Genomic DNA, 10073 nt, shown 5'->3' with positions numbered 1-10073 from the left:
ATTGATCCTCTCCCCCGCCGCTGCGGAGCGGCCCGGCCGGGCCCGAGCGCTGCCTCGCCGGCCGCCCCAGCCCCAGCCTCGGCCGCCGCGGCACCGGAACTGCCGCTCGCTCGACTGTTCGCTCCGCTCGGCGCCGGCCCCGCCGCACGCCCCCACCCCCGGCTTCGCTCGCCGGCGCCCGGGCTCTTTTTCCTTTTGTTTCCAGAATAAACTTTATTGGTCTCTCTTTCCGCTCACATCGTGTAAACAAACAACGAACTCTTCCCCACCCCCTCGGCTCCCCCCTCCTGGGGTAGAGGAGGGTGAGAGCTGAGGAGGGGCTAAACTTGCAACGCCCCGGAAACAGATCTGCGAGGACCGGAAGTGAGGGGGAGAATAGGCCAGGCAATGTGCAAGTTCGGTAACAGTGATTCACTGCGCCTGCGCCCTGCTCTTCCGCCCCAAGTGGCAGTTCGGCTCAGCGCTGCAGTAGCGGAGGCTGTGGTGTCATCCTGGGACAGCGGACGTGTCAAGCCTATTAGTTTCTTCCAGCGACAGTCTGTCTTGGGAGAAGCAGACTGGAAAGTTGGGAGCGTGGGACGCCCAAAAAGAAAACGAAAGGAGGGCAAGATGAAGGGCAGCTATCCCCAAATTGGATGCCGATTTTAGGGAAGAAGTCTTTTGCAAACACTGGTTTAAATTGTAACCCATTCCGATAGCCCTCTGCAGTCTTTAGACTCACTTCGCAGAGACCTTTGACTATGTCCAATCTTTTTTCCTTGCATCCTAGCTATAGAAGCTGTGTTACTTTTTCATTTTTGAGGCTTCAAAATAGTTATACTGGCTTCAAGTTAGACTCAACGTGGTGATTTGGTACTGCGTAACGTATTAATCTCTTTTAATTGAGAGGAATGAGATATGTTGATTTTTAAACGATGTAATCCCAGTAATCCCAGCACTCGGGTGGCTGGCGGATCTCTGAATTCCTGAGTTTGAGGCCAGCCTGGTCGAGAGTTGGGGACAGGGGGTGAGGGGGCAACGGACGGACAGACAGACGGTATTCTGCGTTTCTCTCCCCCTACAGGTCTTTTATCAAATTGAAAAAGCCTGAGGTCCAGAATCGAAGTCAGCCAAGTCCGGCAGCCTAGTGCCCCCTGGAATTTTTAAAGAGTAGAGGACAGGAAATAGCACACTCAAAACTGCCACGCGTCCTCAACCCTGTCTTAAGGATTCATTCACTGTGTTTCACTGGACTGTATTTCCCGTTTTCTTTCTTTTCCACCCTAAGGCCTCGTTTTTATCTCACATTCCAGAGAATCTGAGTTTTTAAGTATTTAACTAGTCGTGTCCAGCAGTTTCAGAACAGCCTTACCCCCGGTTAAAGAGTTAAATATAACCTTGAATTTCATAATCAGTCCTAGGACCTAAAATCATCATTACTTAAACCGTACTTTCTGTTTGATATTAATAGATAGTAATTGGTGAAGAAATTTTATTCTGGGAATAATTTGCTTTCTAAAAATTTATTTTTAAAATACGCTAATTACATTATATGGTATCATATGTCGTACAAAATCCCCTTTGGGATACTTAAGTGTATAATACTTTACCTTGAAGCAAATACTATTTGTTGTTTAATTCATAGTTGCTACTTTTGGCCTTATCTGGTGACCACTGATGTTACATGGCTTATCTTACTTTCAAAGATATTTCTAGGTTTTGTTTTTGTAAAGCTAGGGGCCAAACTGGGGACTTTGTGTATGCTAGCAAGTCCCCTACCACAGAATTACAGCCTCGAATTCTGTCTGCAATACTACTAAATGTTTAAAGTATATTACACATCTGTGGGATGAAGTCATCAAACACTGAAAGAAAAATGCTTTAGAGAAAAGTTAGATATTGTATTATTAGACTGTAAAGCGAACAAAACCAAAATGCATCAGAATTAAGTAATTTCACCATAATTCTTCCTTTATTAGAATTAACTTATTTGTTTATTTATGTATTGAGACAGGATCTCGATATGAGCCCATGGGTTGGACTCTGTCTCAGTACAGTCTTCCTGCTTCATCATTCCCAGTGCTGAGATTACAGGCATGAAACACCACACCTGGTTAATATGATCCTAAGCATTCTGAGGCTGAAATGTCCACAATAAAGCTATTGTTTCATGGGAAAACACTAAAATGATGATCATAGTTGTTTGCTCCTGGATTTTCTTTTGACACAATGTCTTAGTAGTTCCTGCTGTTCTGTATTTCTGTGGATGACTTTGAAATGATGGTCCTTTGGCTTCTGCCTTCCAAGTACCGGGCATGTACAGTTATATTCTCTTGGCTTTAGATTTATTACCATTGCTGAGGTGATGATTCACATTGATTCTGAATTTCACTGGATCAAGAAAACACCTATGGAAACTGCTGGGACTCCCGTCTGGGTGTATCTGGTGCCATTTCCCAAGACAAGTAGATCAGGAAGGCTCTGGACACATCAATGGATTAATCTTCTGATGGATTCATAGTACAACGGCAGTGTTGGGAGATGGTGATAGGGGAACGATGGGGCTTGGCACAGTGGAAGAATGTAGACCAGGGAGTTTAGGGAAAGGCTCTATCTTGTCCTGGTCTCTTCCTATGTTTTCCTCTCTCTGCTTTGTGCTGCAAGAAGTGAGAAATAGTCTATGGCACTCCAACTTCCATGATGCTCTGCCCAGGCCCAGGGGAAAGCTACAATAAGCTGATTCCTTTGAAAACATAACTTAAAATTTGGTGCTTTGGGGATATAATGGACCTACTTGGAGGTGAAGCCTAGGAAAAGGAAGTTAAGTCAATGAGGGGATGTTTTTGATGATATTGTGCCATGCCTCCTGAAGCTGGGTCCTGGAAACCTGACTGGGAACAACAGGAGATAAAGAAAGACAGACAGGTGTAACTTAAAGCTGGGATCACTGCGTGTGTGCTTGGATAGAGCCACACCAGCGGCCCATATAGTCGGTGAGGTTATTATGGACAACATAAATGAGGAGACAGATTTTTGTAGAAGAGCAGTCTCAGGGTATGTATGTGATTGTGCTGTCATAGGGATGAAGAAGCTGCAGTTGATACTCTGTATTCCTTGTAAGTTCTGTTATTAGTTGAAGGTCAACCTTTGGTCAGCATGTGTACTCAGACCAGAGAAAGACCTTGTCATTCTACTGAGCCTGTCTGGAGGAAGGCCTTACCATTCCTGTGAGTCTCAGGCATTGGCATCCTTGGTATGGTTATGCTCATGTCATATGCTCATTCACACAGAGATGCACTGGCTCCCCACAATACTAGGACTTGGGTTGCTTTCATCTCTGTTTCCTGGATGCTGTGAAATAAGTAGCCTCCTCTGCCATTGGCTTCTTACATAAGAAACTGTTTTGCCAGAGACTCAAATTAACATGACCAAACAGCCATGAACTGAAACTTCAGAAGTCAGAAATCAAAGTAAACCTTTTAAGTTGTTTATTTTGGTTTAAAATTTTTAACATCTATTGGTACAGAATGGGGGTGTGTATGTGCCATTGATGAATGTGGAGGTCAGAGAATAACTTGGAGTAGAGTCTTTTTCCTTCTGCCCCATGATTCTCATGGTTGTGAGGGCTGGGACTTTGTGCCTTTAGCTGCTGAGTCACCTTGCTGGCCCCTGTTGTGTGACACTATTCCTGGGGAATGTGTACAAATGTCTACTCTTCTCAGAAAGGGAACTGATGACATACCAAAATATAGCTACCCCTAAGGTCCAACTTGCTGGATCTATGAGTTTTGTTGTGATTATTTATGAGAATATGGGTAAGGTGTTACTTAAAGGAGCAGAAATGACTCAAGACAGCTGCATCACCAAAGCCTCCCCCTTTACCCCCAAAATGGGTGACAGCTCACACACCTGGAACTCATGCACAGCCTACAGGCAGCTCAACAGCTTGGAGAGTGTCCTTTCCAGGCAGTTGGTCATTGTTCCTTCTAAGCAGCCAGGCTGGTCTCTGGGTATTCCAGGCAATGCCTCAGAGTCATCCTTGCAGGTTGGCTTATCTGAGAATCACCAGTCTTTACTGTTAATATACTCCTGTTAAAGGAGGGGTTTAGAGAATCTGGTCAGTTTCAGGGGCTTCCTGAGGTATTTTTGTTCCAATGTCAAATTATTTAATTCAAATCCTACTGAGTTGATTCTTGGGAATTTGTAATAAAACTCAACCAACCCAGTTGGAAAATAATTTTCCAGCTGAATGTTAATGTTCACTGTGTCAACATTTCATGCAGTCAGAACTTTTAAAACTATTTTGGTGTTGATTACTTTGAACCAAAGCATGTACTAGTTAATCATCACAAAGTTGATGAAATCTAGAATAACTGTACAATGGAAAAGGTGTCTGAGGGTAAGCCCACCCTACGGAAAGCTCTATCTTGTTGAGAACAAACATGCATTTAAAAGTAGAGAACTTGAGTTGAGGCAACAGGTTAAGGGGCTTGCTGTGCCTTAAACATAATTGTGTGTAATGTAGTTGATGCTATAGGGACCCAGGGTTAAGAAATTGCCATAAATCTCAGGAGGGACTTGAATTTTAAACTTAAAAAAGTGTTGGGAGAACCACAAGATAGTGCAGTGAATAGAAAGTGCTTCTTACCAAGCCTGACAACTTGAGTTTGATCCCTAGGACCCTTGTGGTGGGAAGGAGAGAATAATTCTAAAACGTCCTCTGACCTCCACACAGGTATGGCACACATATGCCTGCGTGAGCACAAGTGCCTGCGCGCGCGCACACACACACACACACACAAATGGTGCACCATACTGTCAGCTGAGGTCAAGGACCAAGTGAAAAGGAGCCAATGAGCTGAACACTGATACTCATTTCTCTCTGCTTCCTGACTGCAGGTGCAAGGTAACCAGTGCCTTAAACTCCTGCCAACCATGAACTCTTCACTGTGATGGACTGTACCCATGAAAGTGAGCAAGATAAGCCTTCCTCTAAGTGACTTCAACAGATACTTTGTCACAGCAAGGAGTAGTATAACCAAACCTAGCTTTCTCATAGTCACCTTCTGTATTTCTAATAAAGTCATCCCACCTATTCATTTGTTTCACTATGGATCTATTACAAATCTTTCCACAATCAGTCACCACATACAAAGTGAACCTGTTAGAAAATTCATCTCTTCCACTGGGTTTTTTTTTCCTCTCATAGCCTTTCATTTTTTTCTCTAATTGTGAATGTTTTCATCTAAAACAACATTATCACGCATTTGTTATTTTGAGACTTGACTTCATGAAGTTCCTGTATCAGATCCTCTGGACCTCCTGTAGTTTTCTTTCTTTTATTTTAGTGAAATCTATCTGTAGACATTCTAAGAAAGGGAGCACAAGGCATAATTTTATTATTCATTTAGCTCCTTTAGTTTTATGACTGCATTTAGTACTTTATGATGCCTATGTGAATATATATGCTCAGTGTATTATACCAGATTGATAATATGGAAATTTTTCTCACACTAAGGCATCCCAACTACACCATCTTTGCCTATACTTTCACTAATGAATACAAAGTAGAATGGGAGATTCTTTGACACCAACCCTCACTTCCTGACATCTGATAATTGGCCTTTGATGTCTTTCCATTTCAAGATTAATTTTTTCATGAATTTGTCCACTGCAACATCTTACTAGTCTGTTACCTTAGTTCAAGGCATTACTACTGTCGTGTAAAATGAACACCTGTGACAGTGGATGCTGTTCCTACCTGTGCTTTTAGCTCCTCTAACCTACTGGTTTAATCCATCCCTCCACTGACAATGTACTTTTTACCTCAATTCAATTTTGGTTGCATTTCATTCATTCCCAGTAGACAGAGCACTGAGAACTCTCTCATTCTGTATAATGATATAACACTTGATACATGTGACAGTTCATCTTCACTGATGACTTACTAGATTTACAATCGCCTAGGAGATAGCCTACAGGTGTGTATGTAAGGCTGTTTCCAGAAAGGTTTAACTAGGGAGAGAAGAGTCAACCTGAAGAGTGTGCACCGCATCATCCCGTGGGCTGGGGCTCCAGAAGAAATGAAAGGGAATAAAGAGGGGCCTGGAGAGACAGCTTTGTGGGTAGGAGTGCATACTGCTCTTGCCGAAGATGCGAGTTCAGTTCTTAGCACAAACACCAGGTGTTTCATAGTATGGCAATACACACACACACACACACACACACACACACACACACACCATGAGAGAGAGAAAGAGAAAGGCAGAGAGAGAGAAAAGACAGAGAGAGAGAAAAGATGAGAGAGAGAGAGAGAGAGAGAGAGAGAGCGAGAGAGAGAGAGAGCACAACTATGAGCATAATGTGAGCCGCCACCTCATGCTTCTGCTGCCCTTCATTTCCCATCATGATACACTGTATTCCTTCAAACTAGGAGCCAAGTTAAATGTTCCAGAAGTTGCTTCTACTAGCTATTTTGTTACAACAGCGAGAAATCATCCTGCATGTGTTGAGACTCATTAAGTGTACCACACTGGGAGTAAATCCTAAACTGGGTGGGTTTTTTTTTCTTTTCAGACAGGGTTTCTCTGTGTAACCCTGGCTGTTCTGGAACTTGCTTTGTAGACCAGACTAGCCTGGAACTCAGAAATCTGCTTGCTTTTGCCTCCTGAGCACTGGGATAAAGGCATGTGCCACCATGGCTAACATTAATTTTTTTGGTAATTTTTTGTTGCTTATTTTTGAGGTTGCATTTTAGTTACAACATTTTTCTCTTCTCTTATCCCTGCAAACCACTCCATACACCCTTTCCCACTACCCTTCAAATTCATAGATTCCCTATTCATCAACTATTATTGTATGCATATGTGATATATATGTATTATTTGTAATATATATATATATATATATATATATATATATATATATATATATATATTCACAAATAGTACCTGTTGTGTCCCTAAAATGTTACTAGTATGTATATTTTCAAGGATGACTGTTTGATAATAGACAACTAGTGTGTGTTCTTGCCTGGGGAGGGCCAGCTCTCCTCCTTCCAGCTTTACTCAGTTGCCTGTAGTTCTTTGTGTTGAGCATGTCTCTGTCTGGTTTGGCATGTTTGCTGCTGGCCTCCTTGTTCAGATCACATTTGGGTAGTCATGTTGGTGACATTTTATGGGTCTAGCTTCTGATGTCACCAGAAGACACAATCTCACAGCAAAGTCCCTGATCCTATGCCTCTAACAATCTCCCTCCCCGCTGTTCCCTGAACCTTAGGTGAGGGAGTGTTCATTAGGACTGAGCTCCACAACTCTGTATGTTGGTTGATGTGGTTTTCTGTAATGGTCTCTGTCTGTTGAATAGAGAAATTTTCTTAATGAGGTGTGAAGACTACACTCACCTGTAGCTATAAGCACAAATGATTATAATTTGTTGTTAGGGGTTATGCTGGTTTGTAGATTCTCCTCCAATAACCAGGATTTCACTAGGACTGATTAGTTTACTTAGTTTCTAATACTAGGCATAGTACCCCTCATGTTGATTAGGTCTTAAGTCCAATTAGAGAGACATTGGTTATCAAGGTCTGTGTGGCATAGTTACTGTACCTGTGGGGTTATGGTGCCATGCTGGTCATTGAAGTGGTTCATAGGTGTCAAAGCTGGGTAGGACTGTTGGTTGTCTCACTCTTTTTTGGGAAGTTTTCATAGTGCCTTCTGGTACCATGAAAGGTAGTCCTCAGGAAGGGGCATTCATTCTAGCTCAAGGGCCTCCAAGCCCTGTTGTTTCTGAGGAACACGATGTCTTCAGCAATAGGGACTTACCTTCCCTTTCTGGCAGGTACCCAAGGGCAACAGCAGTAGGCTAAATGTTTTGGGAACTACTTAGCCCTTGCCAACAAAAAGAAGGCTTCTCATTTATGGTACCAGGTTTTTGTTAGGTTGGCTTTGATTCTTGGAGGGAACAGGAATGCTATCAGCCAAGATGACAAAAGTTCACACAAATATACAATATGTGTATTATGTGCATGTGTATGTATGGACATATGTACATATTTAATAATGTGCATTATAGGTTTGTTTGGTTGGTTTTAGATAACTAGTAGTATGATTCCTTATGGCTTTTTAGCCACTCACATTGTTATTTTACCTCTGGTCCTCCTCTAATTTGTTTACCTCCCTTCCTCTTCCCTAAGGAGCCTGCCCTTTCTCAGATCAGTTCTAGTCTACTCTTCCTCTTCACCCTCCTCCTACTTTCTTCTATGTTAACTCACTCCCCCTTCCAAAGGGGCCCACGTTTCCAGTTTCCTTGATCATATTACTTGAATTCTTCTGCTCCCCTCCCTCTTGCTCCTCACCTCCCCTATCCTGGCAATGGTCTTGTTCTATTTTCCTTGTTTCTGTAGTTACTACAGGCTATCTATTTACATTTGAAGATCTGGAGCCTTTAGTAGGAGAGAACACTCAACACTTACCTTTCTAGGTCTGGGTTATTACCTGACTCAATATGATCTTTTCTAGTTCCATCCACTTACCTGCAAACTTGCATTATCACTAAGTAGTATTCTATAGTGTGTATGTACCACATTTTCATTATCTATTCATCTGTTGTGGGACATTTGGATGGTTTCCACTTCCTAGCTGTCTTAGTTACGCTTTCTATTGCTATGATGAAACAACGACCAAAAAGCAAGTTGAGGAGAAAAGAGTTTTCCTGGCTTACCCTTCTACACCACTGTTCATCATGGAAGGAAGTCAGGACAGAAACTCAAACAGGGCAGGAAACTGAAGGCAGGAGCTGATGCTGAGGCCGTGGAGGGGTGCTGCTCCTTATGGCTTGTCCAGCCTCCTTTCTTATAGAAGCCAGGAACACCAGCCCAGGGATGGTGCCATCCACAATGGGACGGTCCTCCACCATCAATCACTAATTAAGAAAGTGCCTCACAGCTAGATCTTATGGAGGCAGTTTCTCAGTTGAGGCCCCTCCTTTTAGAGGACTCTAGCTTGGGTCAAGCTGATCCAAAGCCACACTGCTGGGAATCGCTGAGTAGAGATGGACATCATGTTCATGAGAGTCTGTTTCACAGTAGTCCACCTGGCTCTGCCTCTTACCGTCTTTCCACCTCTGCTTCCATGACATGCACTGGGCAATGGCAAGACAGAGACAACATAGATTTTCCACTGAAGGGTGAGCATTCCACTGTCGGTCACTTACTCTTGGGTCATTGGAGGTTCTCTGAGTCAACCTCTGTCCACCTCAGAAGTTTCTCTGATTGATGTGTGTGTGTGTGTGGGGGGTGTACTAACCTAAGGGTACAAGTAGAAGGGTATGAAGTTGGGAAAGGGGTGTGTGAAGAGGGAACTAGGAGGAGCAGAAGGAGGTGGGGAAGGATGGATTTGAGGAAATCAAATGAATTCATGTATGGAGGGAGAAAATAAAAATTTGAAACATAGAAGGCCATTGGATACTATACCAATTTAGCAAGATACTAATAAGCCACAAGTCCTTAGCCGTGTAGCTGTGTTTATAGTGCTAGGCATGAGTCCCCTCCTGTTAAGCGGTCTTAAATCCCATCAGGCAGCTGTTGGTTGCACCCAACCCAGACATGCTTGCCATCATTATACCAGTGAGCATATCTTGCCAGGTGAGTCATTATTATCATTTCCAGCACTGCAAGATTGTTGGTACTTTTTTTTCTATCTCATCCAGATAAGCACTTACTATTTCTATGAAAGGTAGTAATTCAGTCATCATGGAGGAAGGTTCTGGTACAATACCAGCTTAATTTCTCTCAAGTTCTGTGACCAAAGTATTTGCTATCTTCAGCAATAGGGTTCTCACAGGCTCTAGTGGGCAATAGCACTAGCCTGCATTGTTTTTTGGGGGTAGGTGGGTGGGTGGGTGGGAGTACTCTACTGTTGAAGAACTCAGAAAAAAAAAAAGCATAGTATACCTGATGGTGAGCCTTTGGGTTGATAGTGTATGGTTTCTAGGAGAAGCATTATTCCCCATGTGGAGTAATTCTGATGAAACTAATTTTAAAAAAAACAGTAGATTTCTATGTGGCTTTGCCCACATATCCTCAATGTATCCCT

Source organism: Grammomys surdaster, unplaced genomic scaffold (genome assembly GCF_004785775.1).
Source record: "Grammomys surdaster isolate TR1022 unplaced genomic scaffold, NIH_TR_1.0 62, whole genome shotgun sequence".
Lineage (NCBI taxonomy): Eukaryota > Metazoa > Chordata > Mammalia > Rodentia > Muridae > Grammomys > Grammomys surdaster.
This window is presented reverse-complemented; position numbering follows the sequence as displayed.